Below are 13,392 nucleotides of genomic sequence, written 5' to 3' on the forward strand. Positions count from 1 at the left end.
CTTTCAGGAATAGTTTTGTCTAAAACAAAATGCCTGAGTAACAGGCCACCATGACAATTGTGGAGACACTAGTTATTTTGAAGAAAATTTAATACCACCCAAGAATCTAGAAGCTATTTTTATATTTAATTTGTTGGAGTAGGATTAAGCCTATAAAATTCTAAAAGGTAAATTCTGACCCCAAATGGCTAAAATGAATCTTGTGTAGGTTAATAAGAATAATATAAACTTCATGGAGCCTTGTCCAACCTAAAACTTTTAAGTGACTTTTATGGGGAATGAATGTTTACAACACATAATCTTTTAAGTCCACCCTTAAGCTAGGTACACTGGGTACGGAGAGAATGGGGAGGAAAACCCTGCAGAGTTCCTGCAATTTTTTGCAAACAGCTGTTAGGCTTCTTGCACAAAGTAGGGCTCATTTTATTTTCATTAAGATCATTAGTTTTAAAAAACCTTGATGATACAACCAGTTTCTCCTGTAATTTGTTTCTGATCTGCTTTTTAACATCAGATGATCTTTTTTGGTGGGCTGCCCACATTTTCATTGGTAGAGATAAATACAGTTTATAGGACCAGAGATGACTTTTAAAGCCTAGAAGAAAATTTCATTCAGTTTCCAAGTTGGTTTCTTTTAGGAATCAGAGGCACTTACTCACTATGAAAAGAACCTGACTTCTTTCATCCACTGTGGCCCAGTTCTATTTAAATTTAGAAGAGAAAATTCTGCTGCTTCTGCCTTTAGAATAATTACTGACAATTCATACTTTCTGAGAACTTGCTATAACTTTTAGGGGAGGCAGTGCAAAGGATTGGTGTCAGGGAGGTCCATGTTTCTCCACTGAACAGTTCTGAGACTGAGCACAGGTGACGTTCCAACCCTATAAAGAGGGACCAGTGATACCTCCTATCTCAGTGGGCTGCTATGAGAATTACATGAGACAATGCCTAGAAAACGCCTTTCCTGGAGCCCAACATATAGTACAAAATCAATTAATTCAAAATTTAATCTTTTTATAGTGTAACTACTATTCTCCTACTAACTGACTGTCCAATGTCTCATAAATTATAAAAATGGTATAACCATGTATGTCAAAAAAAAAAAATCCAGCATCTTGACTGTTAATTATCTGAGGTAAACTATGGAGCAGCACCGTTCAATAGAAGTTTCCACAATGATGAAAATATTATATATCTATTCCAAAATGGTTGTCCCAAGCTAAATGTAACTACTGAACACTTGAATTGTGACTAGTATGATCGAGAAACAGTATTTTGAATTTTATTTAATTTTCGTTAACTTAAATGTGAATTTAAGTAGTCATATGTGGCTAATGGCTAACATATCAGACATCCCTGGAGTGAGAGAAAATAGGCTGACACCCTGCGAACCTGAAGGGATCACATGGCTTTGGGAAGGGAGGGTGAGCTGGGAGTTCAAATTCTGGATCCAGCACTTACAAGTTGTGTGAGCCTATTCAGATCTGTCAGCTTCTCTGAGCCGTGGTTGCCCTTGGCTGTGATTAGGTGTTTCGGTGTTTTGGGTAGAAAATAAAGGTTAGAAATTAGTTCTGCTACATCGGAAAACCCATCAGTGAAATCTTGTGTGTGCCTGTGTCACACACAGTTACAAACACACAAGCACCTATGAGAACACAGAATTTAACATCATGGTTTGCATATTTTTGATCACTCATTTACCGGGGTTCTAAATTGTCTAATAAGCACCCTTTCTGGGTGGTGGGACCTACAGGGATAAATGAAAAGCTCAACTAACATTACTCAACACATGTTAAGTATGGCAGCCCAGGATGAAACCAATGTTGTAAACTTTGTTTTATGTAGACAATAAACAAAGGCATGGAGTAGTTAAATAGCTTTCCCAAAGGCATACAGCAGAGCAGAAACTCAAATCCAGTTCAATAAAGTGTCAGTCCAAATGAACCACTGCTGAGATCTACAACAATAAATGGAGTATGCCCATATAATAAAATGCTGTTAGGCTAATAAAGGTAAGACAAACACAAGACAAGGTAAAAAGTGATGTATATTTGTCACAGGGGTGTGGACAAGAGGCCACAAGGAAATGCTGGATGTAGAACAAGTGGACAAGTGAGCCAGCAGGTTGTTTTCTAAAGGAAGGAACGACTGCGGTTCATAAAGACAAGGGTGGGACACTCTGTCTCATTAAACCCACATCAGGCCCCTTTTCCCTCGCTCCTCCAGCATCCTGCCCTGTTGTCCCCCTCTTTCTGGTCCTCTCCTGCCTGCTGCTTCTCCCAAGCATCCTATCACTGTCTGGCTTTACTGAGACTAGCTGTTGTGGGGTCAAAAGTAAAAAACAAAATTGTAAAACTAGAAACTAGATACCCCCAGCTACCTGTGACTTGAGTTACATTTTTACACTCTTCAATTTTGTCATTTCTTGATGCCTCTGTCTTATTTTCATCTTAAGTCTTTTGGGCAAGTTCAGCATCTTTTATGTTTCTAATGAAACATGCTGTTAGCATTCAATAATGATAACAGTAATTATATCCTTCTTACCTAAATACCTTCCTATGGTTTCAATAATCTTCGATTTCAGTCTTGCTGAACTGCCTGCATTTATGTGGTTGTTGGTGATTTGTATAAGCTTTCATTCTCTCTCCCATAGGTCCTTGTACTTGTATAAACAGTTATATTTGGGGGAAAACACACAGGGTGTGAGAAGAACAGATGCAGGCCATTGCCCATGTATCAATTTATAAGATGCATCATAAAAGATGAAAAGTGTTAGGCAAGTGTATTTATTATTTCTATGCTGTTAACATTTTCCCCAGTCACATCACATCTCCTTCCCCAAATGTTCTAATCATGTTTTATTCTAACTGTAAGAATTCTGCTTACTTGAACGTTTTCATCTCTTCAAAGACGATGGCAAGCAGGAGGCAGAGGTTCTGTTTTAATCTTTTGCTTGCCCTCCCGAATGCCAAGTATTTGTGTTCAGCATTTTAAAAATCAATAGGGACCAAAAACATATCAAAATGAATATCACATAGCTCAGAGCAGAATATTAAACATGTCTTATGTTTTTCTAAGACAACTTTTAAAAACAGGACCAGCAACAAAGCAAGTTGAAAGTTCATGAAAACGGACAACTCTCACTGTATTCTATTTCCCTTTGTCTGGAAGCCAGTTCTTTTGAAAAAGTTCAAGGGAAAACAGAACTGTGACTCATCTTCTAAACAAACACCACCATCCCAGTATGTCAGTAAGTTAACCTTCCCCCCAGCTCCTGATGTCCAAACTTATCCCCCCAATTTGCTGTTCACATTCCTGAGACTGCTCCTTGGTTACAAATCTCCTATTGTTGCTATTTAATTCCATATCCACAGGGCAGTTTCCTGGGAAGCACCATGAGTAATCAGTTGTCGTTATGATCTGACAAAAGCTTGAAAATATTGTTATTTGGATTGTTTGTAGTTGATTGTTTTAAATGAAGGTAAGGAGAGAGCAGCAACCATGACAGCAGAGGGTCAAAAGGGGCAAACAACATGATTTTGTTTGTAGAAAGTGTTACTAAGATAACATATTGATTGTGCATAATTTAAAAAGTAAGAATGAATGACAGGCCACAAAGCAGAGCACCATGCCCACTGGTGAAATGAGACTCTAGAAGAAAAAAATAAGTCTGGCTAAGGGAAAAATGAATTACTCCATTACTGCTCCAGCTTAAAGATATTTAGAAAATATCCTTCTTTCTTTCCTCCCTTACGTCCTTCTCAGCAGTGGCTTTGGCATCCATTAAAATGAGTGATTTGAATTTATGGAAGGTAGTTAGCAAAGGACCAGAAGTACCTTGCCTACAGCACTCTTGCTGCAACTCCCTCTCTGGAATGCATGAAAAATAAGTTAAGTATGCGCAGTGCTCCTCTCCCTTCCAGGACATGGAGAGTGGGGCACCTTGCAGTCAGGGGGAGGGAAGGAACAGGAAAGAGAAGAGACCAAGAAATGGTAATAAACATGTATAACTGGGAGCAAGGTCTCCATAAAATGGTCGGAGAGGGACTTCTCCCCATGAACTCGGAATCTTTACTTGTCCCTTGAAATTGGTCATATGAGGAAGAGCTGATACCAGTGCTACCAAGAGTTCACCTTGGAAGAGAAGGCTGTTCTTCCCCATGCTCCTTGGAGGGAATTCAGCTGAGGTTGTTAAGGGCTCCCTGGAGGAATGAAGACTCTTTGAGTCATGGGGGGATTCATGGAAGATGCCAGGGATCAGGCTCCTACAAGTGGTGCCTCCATCACTTGTTAAAATTAGTGCTGCTCTCTCCTGTGAGGCCCCCAAGTCCAATGGCCTAAGCCCAGTGCAGATGGAATATGTGAGAAAGAAACTGCGCTGGCCAAGAAAGCTTACCCACTCAGTGGCCATGCCAAAGAATTGGTCCTCTGACTTTTTTATGGCTCCACATACCTATAAATGCTGAAAGGAGGCATGAGAAGAAGAGGGAGGGTTTGGGGTGCTTAAGAGGTCACAGGTATCCACTCTTTAAAATGCTCTTAACTTTGGATCTAGTCATTGCCTTTCCATATACCCTAAAAACAACTTGTGAGATGCATAAGGATTATACTTAAAAAGTAGTGAGAGAAAGGAAAAATCTAAAGTTGAATACTATTCCATTATTGAAGTTGTGTTGTTATAAACTATTTCATGACATGACAAAGTGGTAATGATGCATTAGAAAGGAAAGAGTGATCAAAATAACAATATAGTATGATCCTCATTTTGTAAAAAATGTGCATAGAAAAAAAAGTTAGGAAAATTATATGATAGAGACCTCCACTGCATTCTCACCCAAGAATCAGCTCTTGAGGCTATTAAAAACAAAACAAAACAAAAAAAAAAAAAAAAAACAAAAACCAAAAACCAAAAAACAAAAAACCCTGCTCATGTTAACATCTTACTAAGCACGCAGTAAATAAATTTAAAACTATGTCCTACACACAAAGACAGAAACAACCCCCCACTCACACACACCCTAGAGCTGCCCCTCTCCAAGTCACCAGGTCTGTAGGAAGTCAGCATTCACTCATTTTCATGTTAATAAACTAAGGATTTGAGCTAGAGATTAGTCTAATTACTTTTCTTTCTAAGCTGTCTGCTGGGAATATACTTCAGGCACCATCCTTTGGCGTTCTGATAACCTCTGCCTGGCCAGGCAGGCTAAATGCTGCCAGGCCTCCATCACATGCCCCCCCACCTCCCCTTCTCTCCAAACTGGACACTGCCACCACGCGTGAGTGGCAGCTAATCAGCCAAACCCCAAAATATGCTCCTTTGCTGATTATACACGTCACACTATTTGTGTGGCGTCTCAGAGCCGTTGCGAAGTCACCCGGTAGCACAGTGCCCAGCTGCTGTGGAACTCTGGACAGGATACCTGGGAGAGGAGGGCAAAAGAGTCAGCTCAGGGTGGGACCATACTTATAGCTGAGAGGGAGGCTATTTCTGTGGCCCAACATTTATTCATGAGTATTTCAAAGCCTTGTAACGCCCTGTGATGCGGCTTCATTTTCTTTTCTTCAGGAGTAAGCCATCACAGGGCTGCAGAGGGCTTTAGATGGTTGGCACCCAGTCTCTTTCTAAGAACTGGCAGAGTCCAACCCATCATGGAAGAGGGCTACAATATTTGTAAAGTCATCTCTAAACACATCTAAAAATATAGAGAAAAGCTCAATTGACAAAATTTATACTTTCTTGCCATTTGTGGGCCACACAATACCATGAAATAAAATCAATCACAGGATGAGAAGGAAGGACAGCTCCTCAACTGAGTGGCGCTTTCCTGTATTACCCCTAAAAGGTAGCTTTCTCCAGAAGACTAGCCAAAATCCTCCTGGGGATTCTATTCTCGACACAGTGGAAATGAAAAAGCAAAACAAAAGAGTCAAACAAACATAAAATCATTTCATCATGCCCTGAAAAATAAATATTTTCTATGAAGTCACATTTTTTTACTTTTCCATATGATTTCCAATGATTCACATTTGTTCCTGAATTAGACATAATTCTTCTATCAGATTGCAGGATGCCTGAAGGAAAAGATACTTGGTCTCCTTAACTGTCCATAGAACAATGACCATCCGATATTCATACAACTAGCCAGAAACACACTTCATGCGATATGTCGCCAAAATGAGCTGCTGACACTGATGACAAAACTGAAAATGATGATGATGATGATTTATTCAACAAATATATATGGAACATTTACTATGTGTTTGGCCCTGTTCTGCACACTTGGGGTTCATTAGTGAATAAGCTACAAAGACCCGTGCATGTGGTGTTAACATTCTATTGGAGAAGAATAAACAACAAACCTTATAAATAAGTAAATAAGTTGCATAGCACGTGAGAAGGTGATAAAAGTTAAAATATTATGGGGGAAAATTAAGACGTATTATGAATTATCAAACAAGAGTCAGTGGGGAGATGTGATTTTAAATAGCATGGTCATAGCAGGTCTTATGGAAACAAGGTCATCTGGGCAAAGGGTTGGAGGTGAGGAAATTAGCTGCATAGACATCTGGAGGACAAGAATCAGAGGCAGACAAAACAGCCAGTGCAAAAGTCCTGAGGCAGGAAAGAGTATCTAGCTTATCTCAGAATAGTAAGGAGCCCAGCAGGGCTAGAGGCACAGGAATGAAGAGGAGATCGAGAAGAGAAGTCAGAGAAATACCAGGTAGGCAGGAAGAGCAGTGGGTAGAGATGGGGGTTCTTTTAAGGAACTGGCTTCTCCTTTAAGAAAATGGTAACCACCAGAGTACTGCGAGCAGAGGAGAAACATGAACATACATTTTCAAAGAATCATTCTGGCTGCTGTGCTGAGAACAGATTATGGGGTAAGGAGTGTCAAGAATGTGGGGAGACCAGTTAGGTGGTAACTGTAGTAATCCAGGTGACTAGACTAAGGTGGAAGCAGTGGGGGCACGATGTGTGGGTCAGAGTCTGGGTACATCTGAAGTAGAGCCAACAGGATTTACTGACTGACTAGATGAGGGGTGGGAGAGAAAGAAAGGCATCAAGAGTGATGCCAAACTGTTGGCCTATGCAACTAGAAGGACAGTGTTACCATCAAACACAAGAGAGGTGGCTGAGAAAAGAGCCAGTTGGGAGGCAGATGAGGGACTGAGCTTTGGACAGAAGAAATAGGAGATTCCCATTAGAATCCAGGTGAAGGTGTGAGGCAGAGATTGGATGTACAGGTCTGAGCCTCAGAAGAGATGTATACCCTGGAGATAAGCATTTGGGAGTTGTCCGTATGTGGGTGGAATTGAAAGAAATAAGTCTGGATGAGATAACCGTCCAAGGGAGTGACTGTAGGCAGAGGAGAGAATGGTACCAGGCACCGCACCTGGAACATTCACAGTCAAAGAAATGAGAAGAAACCAGAAAATGAGACTGAGAAGGAGAAGCTGGAAAACCAAGAGACCTGAGTATCCTGGCAGCCAAGTAAAGAAAATACCTTAAGGAGGGGGAGAGAGCCATTTTGTCAAATGCTGCTGCTAAGAGAAGCAAGAGACAGACAGCAAATTGACTGTACAGTATTGAAACAACCGCTACAGTTATTAGCGTTAGTAACAGCAGCTATGACTTCTGAGTGCCTTCTCTGTGTCAGGAGCGATGTCACATGCTTTATGTATATTACTTCATCCAGTCTTTACAACTATCCTTAGAGTCCATTTTACTGTCACCATAATGCAGGCTGAAAATTGAAGTCTGGAGAGGTAAAGTGTATGCAGCCAAGTGGAAGAAAAGAGATAAAAATATAAATCTTGCTGAATCCAACCTTGGTGCTCTTAACAGCTCTGCAAACTGCCTACTTCTTTCCTTCTTCCCATTCCTCCTCCCTCCCTCCTTCTTGACCTTCCTTGACGTCCACAGGAAAGAAGACAGAAGGCAAGAAGGAAAGGAAAAAGGTAAATAAAAAATGAGTATCGAAAATGGAGAAGAAAGAAGGAAATAAATTAAAGGCTCTTTATGGATACAAATGACTTCTATTTGGACTAACTTCAGCAGGTAATTTTGGAAGATGTAGGATATTTATAATGAATATCTGACCAATTAATAGAAAGCAAGGAATCTTGGGGAAAAGAGCCACATTTGCCATTAATTAAGGATTTATCCCTGAGCCCTTGTCTTCTGTTTTTAAAGGCCAGGGTGATTCTGATAAACAATAAGAAAACATGAAACATAAGAAGTTGCTTATACAAAATGGAAGATAATAAAACTGAGTGGGAGATCAATGCATGTCATAGTGGGAACATTCTGGATAATGGCAATGCAAAGACAAAAAATTCATGTTTTTTTCCATGGGTTAAAAAAAAAAAATCTGTTGGGCAAGGTGTCAAGACAAAGGGTGCCTGTATACATAAGATCATTCTCAGTAATGAAGTTTTTCTAGTGATTGTGTGTCTCTAGCACGAGTATGATTTCTGAGAACAGCAGCTTGCAAAGCACTGCACTAAATACCCCTTTGAAAAGCAAGTTCAGCCTGGTATAGGAGAGACTCACAGCATTTAGAAAGCCAAATTGCTTTGTCAAAATGATTCCTACAATGACTCCTACAAGCACACGCCTTTCTGTTCAGTGTCATGTCTCCAATATATAATAAGCATTAAATTATTATTTGTTGAAGAAGCTGAATCCAAGTGATTCCTTTTGGTTTAGATACTTCCTTCCATAACTTTTGGATATATTGACCAGCTAGTTTTAAGCTGATCAATTTCCTGTTTTCCCTCCTATCCACTAGAGTTTTTATTTCCTTAGAAGAAAAATCTTGGAAGTTGTCTTCCCAAGAAAAAGAAGAGTCCCACTTGAATATCAGAATATATTCAGTGTTTCTTCCTGGCATTTATAAAGGACCATAGATCAGATGTGCCAAAACTTTCTCAATTCACAATAAGCCTAGGCCAAAAATTTTTTTCTAATATTTTCATTTATTATGTAGCTATGTCCTAATAACTTAAGTCATTTAAAAAATAATATTTTATATTATCCTTAAACAACTATATATTTACCACTAATGAACCAGGCAGAAGTTTGCAAGTCTTGAAATCAGACTGGGTATTAAGAACCTAATGTCCTGTTCCACATTGATTTTCATATGGCTTTTGCTTTTTAAATCACAACAACTACTAAAAACCCAACCTCATAAAGATGTGACAAATCACTGAAAGGAGAGTAGCATGATGCACTGAAGCTCGAAGTTCATGCAATGTCAGCGGTGAGTGTTACTGTCCTTCCCTTGGAAATTTAAAATATCTTGCACAGCTCCTGGGATTTTGCTGCCACGCCCCAGGGTGCCCTGCTGCACAATTTGGGGGTTGCAGCTAAGTACTAAGCTTAAATTTTAGCATGTCTGAAACCCAGATCATTGTAAATTGGGAAGACATTTAAACCTAAACCCAGTAATTGAAACTTTCTTCTATCTCCTGTTGGTCTGTAGATTCAATCTGAGCATCACTTTTAACACTTAACCATGAATCTTGCGGCAGGTAGACAACTTTCTATCTCTGTGCATAGAGCCTGAAGTACTAAACCTGCAGTTTAATGGCAAGTGTTAGGCTACTAAAGAGGAGTTAGCACCAGGACAACAAACTTTATCTGTAAGTATTTTAGGCCTAGTGGGCCATATGGTCTCTGTCCCAACTACTTAACTCAGCTACTTTGTGAAAAAGCAACCACAGACTTTATAAATGAACCATCATGGCTGTGTTCCAATAAAACTTTATTTAAAAGAACAGGTAGCAGACCAGATTTGGCCCATAGGTTGTATTTTGGCAAACTTCAGTCTAGCTAGATAGCAAATTTGCTTTATTTCCTGATTTGAATTAATACAATCCTGCTATGAGAAAAAGGACAATACACAAATGCCTCAGTGAAAAGCATTTCTGTAATAGCCAGGTAACTCAGCAAGCACCTGCTGATCACTACTTGGGGCAGGTGCTGCAGTGGGACACGGTCCCCTTGCCCTCTTGCATCCCACAGACTACAAGGATGCCCAGGTGTAGGTTAATAATTAGAGCATGAAAGCACAAAAGAGAGTGTGGTGATTTTCACCTGAGGAGGTAAAGGAAAAAAATCAGGTGACAGCAACTGAAACAACCGTACAAAACACAAAATGATCCATCCAGGGATGGCCTTTACAAACAAGAAGTCGTTCTGCAATTGTTTTTAGCAATAGCTAACTAGCAACATTTATTATGTAGTTATTACGAATCAGCCACCATGTTAAGCATCTATGTATTATATTATTTTCCCAGAGGAGAAAACAGAGCTTAAGATTACTTTGCTAGTCAATAGCAACAGTAGGATCTAAACCCTGGTGTTCTCGCTCTAGAACTTGGTTCTTAATTACTGCACTGTATAGCTTCTAAGAAAAGGAAGGAAATCAGCTTCCAGAAGACAGAAGAAAATATAGGAAATAGCTTCTAGAAATCAGAAGGAAAATAATCAGATTGACTGATTCATTCCAGGGGTTGGCAAACTATGGCCCACGAGGCAAATCTGGCCCACGGCCTGTTTTTGAAAATAAAGTTTCATAGGAACACTGCGAAGACCATTTCTTTACATGCTACCTCTGGCTGCTTGTACGCTCCAACAGCAGTTCAGTAGCTGCAGCAGAGACTGTAACTAAAGGCCAGGAAAGCCTAAAACACTTACTATCTGGCATTTTGCAGAAAAACTTTGAAGACCTCTGATTCACTCATGTTTGTTTGCTTGCTTGCTTTCTTGTTTACTTTAGTTGTTTTTGTTCTTTCTCATTTTTTGGAGTCAGTTCATAACCTCTCAGCCTCTCAGAGGCCATCCCTCTGCACTTCCAGCTGCTGAGAGGTCCTCTGAGATGTGTTCCACAGGCCTCTGTGCTCTGGAACATTGTAATTTTCCACATTTTGCCCAGCTGCCAAGACGCACACACAGGAGTTGATAAATTGTAAGGTGCAGTCTGGGCTTTCCCATCTTGATGAATTTGAAGGTGAATAGATATCTCTGCAGATTCCTGTACTCCAAGCAAGTAGGGCATGTGCATCACATCCAACAAACAGAAAGGGCTGAAGGATGAGGCGACTTTGCAGCCCCTCCTCTTATCTGGCTGAGGTTCACACCATCCAGCCAATGCTCATCCTTATCAGACTGGACCCACTGTGTTGCTCTTGCTGTTTCTGTAATCAGCTGAGAGCTTCTCAACACAGAGGAGATTTTTTTGAACATGACAAACATTTAATAATGGTTTTCCATTTTGTATGGTGTCTGCTGGGCCTCACAGGAAAGGAGGAAGGTAAGACTGCTGTTTTATCAGATATCTACAGTATCTACTCAAACCACAAAATGCATAAAGGGAAAGCAAGACAGAACTAGTCTCATGAAGCAGTTGCTAAGCAAATGTTAACACCGTCAGCAAGGTCCACTCATGGGCAAAGAGATGAAGGTACAGCAGACGGCAAAGCAAGTGACTTATGAGGATGTGCCAGATCCAGGATGAAGTCAAGGCTTCCTGGGGCCTAAAATAATGATGGTGTTTGTTGTGGGTGGAATTATGTATCCCAAAAAGGTATGTTAAAGTCCTAAACCCTAGTATCGGTGGTCATGGTCTTTGTTGGAAACAAGGTCTTTGCAGATAACCAAGTTGAATTCACAGTGGATTAAGATGCTCCCTAATCCAATGGCTGGTAGAAGAAGAGGGAAATTTGGGCATAGACACACAGAAGAAAGATAACCATGTAAAGACAGAGGTGGAGATTAGAGTTAATGCTGTCACAAGCGAAAGAAAACCAAGCATTGCTGCCAGCTTCCAGAAACTAGGAGGAAGGCATGGAACGGATTCTTCTCTCCAGCCTGCAGAGAGAACATGGTCTTTCCTGCACTTTGATTTGGTACTTCTAGCCTCCAGAATTGAGAGAATAAATTTCTGTTGTCTAAGGCCACCTGGTTTGTGGTACTTTGTTACAGCAGCCTAGGAAACTAATAAGTATTGATGGCCATGGTCCTAAAATTAGGAAAAGAGGGAATATGTCAGCAAACATGAGGGAAAGCTTTCCACGTCCCAAGCACCATGCTAGGTGCATTGTGTACATTATTTTAATCCTCACCATTTTTGAGACTTGTTATTTCTACATTACAGTTGAAAAACTTCCCCCCAAAGAGCTTGTCCATGGTCTCAGGGCTAGTGAGTAGCAAGGCCTGTATTCGAATGCTGGTCGCTGGTCTCTGGATCCATGTTCGGAACTCATACGTCACACTTTGTCCACATGCACATGGAAGGTTTTGATCTGTGTGTCTGTTTCCATGTTTTTTATTTGGTCAACACAGAGAAGTTGTTTCTAAGAGCCCTTACCCAGGGGAACAGATGGCTCAGAACTCTTCCTTGTGGGGAGCCCCATTTCCTACAAGTTATCGTCCAGTAACTTTAGGCAGGAGAAGGTGGGTGGCATCTAGGATAATCATGGAGAAACCTGATCTGAGTGTTCCATTTCAGAAATGAACTGCCAGTTCTCTCTTTTTCCTTCTTATTCCTGTCAGAGAGAAACTTTCTAAAGGGAGATTATAAGAACATTTATCTAGTTGCCTTTGCAAGATAATTCTTGCTTTTCATAGTCTCACTGCACTGTTTTGTCATACAATTTATTCGACTTGGAAGCTAAAATTAATAGCCCAGCTTCAAAGGTGTCATCAAGGCTGACCCAGCTGTGCAGAAGGCAGTGGGTCTTGGGGTGGTAAGAACACACTTAGTCTCACCTTGGTCTCCCCAAGCAGTGTACAACCCAGCGGGCTACCTCTGGTTCCTCCCTAATCCTGCTGCTTTGAAATTGCTAGTGATGACCTTGCAAGAAGACAACAAATCTACATTTTCAGGTTTCCACATGTGTTTAGGAAAGGGGGTATATCTAAAGACCATTTGGAGCATATTAAACATTTGCTTTTTGAACTTACAGTTCTTTAATTCTATTCCTATTGATTTCATGCTCAATGTTCTAACAATATAAAACATAGAACTTTTGGTCTACACTCATAATTATCCTTCTCTATTTTCTTCTTAGCTTATATTTAAATACTTTTCTTTGTCATTATTATATTATTAAGGTTTTGGGGGTGTGTGTGTGTGCTGTTTTTATTTTGTTTTGTATAAACAAGACACAAAAAGAAGGCAGCACAACACAGTAGAAATATAACACTTTGCAATCATGCCAATGTGGATTCAAGTTCCGAGTTCCCATATATTAGTTCCATAACTTTGGGCAAGTCACTTACTTTCTACAACCCTAAGTTGTTCATAAATTAAAAGCTTGGAGTATATAAACATTTAAATGTTAATTCACTTTCTCTTGCTCATTCAACCTTCCACCCTCTTC

The 13,392-nt window shown here is 40.2% G+C and overlaps 1 protein-coding gene and 1 long non-coding RNA gene across 2 annotated transcripts in view; one reads left to right on the forward strand and one right to left on the reverse strand.

Annotated features, from left to right (window-relative positions):
- The window catches only part of CACNA2D3 (calcium voltage-gated channel auxiliary subunit alpha2delta 3), a 776,419-nt gene that overhangs the window by 316,991 nt on the left and 446,036 nt on the right, over nucleotides 1-13,392 (reverse strand). The window lies entirely within an intron of this gene.
- LOC116657120 lies at nucleotides 1,859-9,406 on the forward strand. Its single transcript, XR_004312121.1, has 3 exons — nucleotides 1,859-1,933; nucleotides 6,691-6,706; nucleotides 9,397-9,406. It is a non-coding gene; the product is annotated as an uncharacterized LOC116657120 (long non-coding RNA).

This window comes from Camelus ferus, chromosome 17 (assembly GCF_009834535.1).
Source record: "Camelus ferus isolate YT-003-E chromosome 17, BCGSAC_Cfer_1.0, whole genome shotgun sequence".
Taxonomy (NCBI): domain Eukaryota; kingdom Metazoa; phylum Chordata; class Mammalia; order Artiodactyla; family Camelidae; genus Camelus; species Camelus ferus.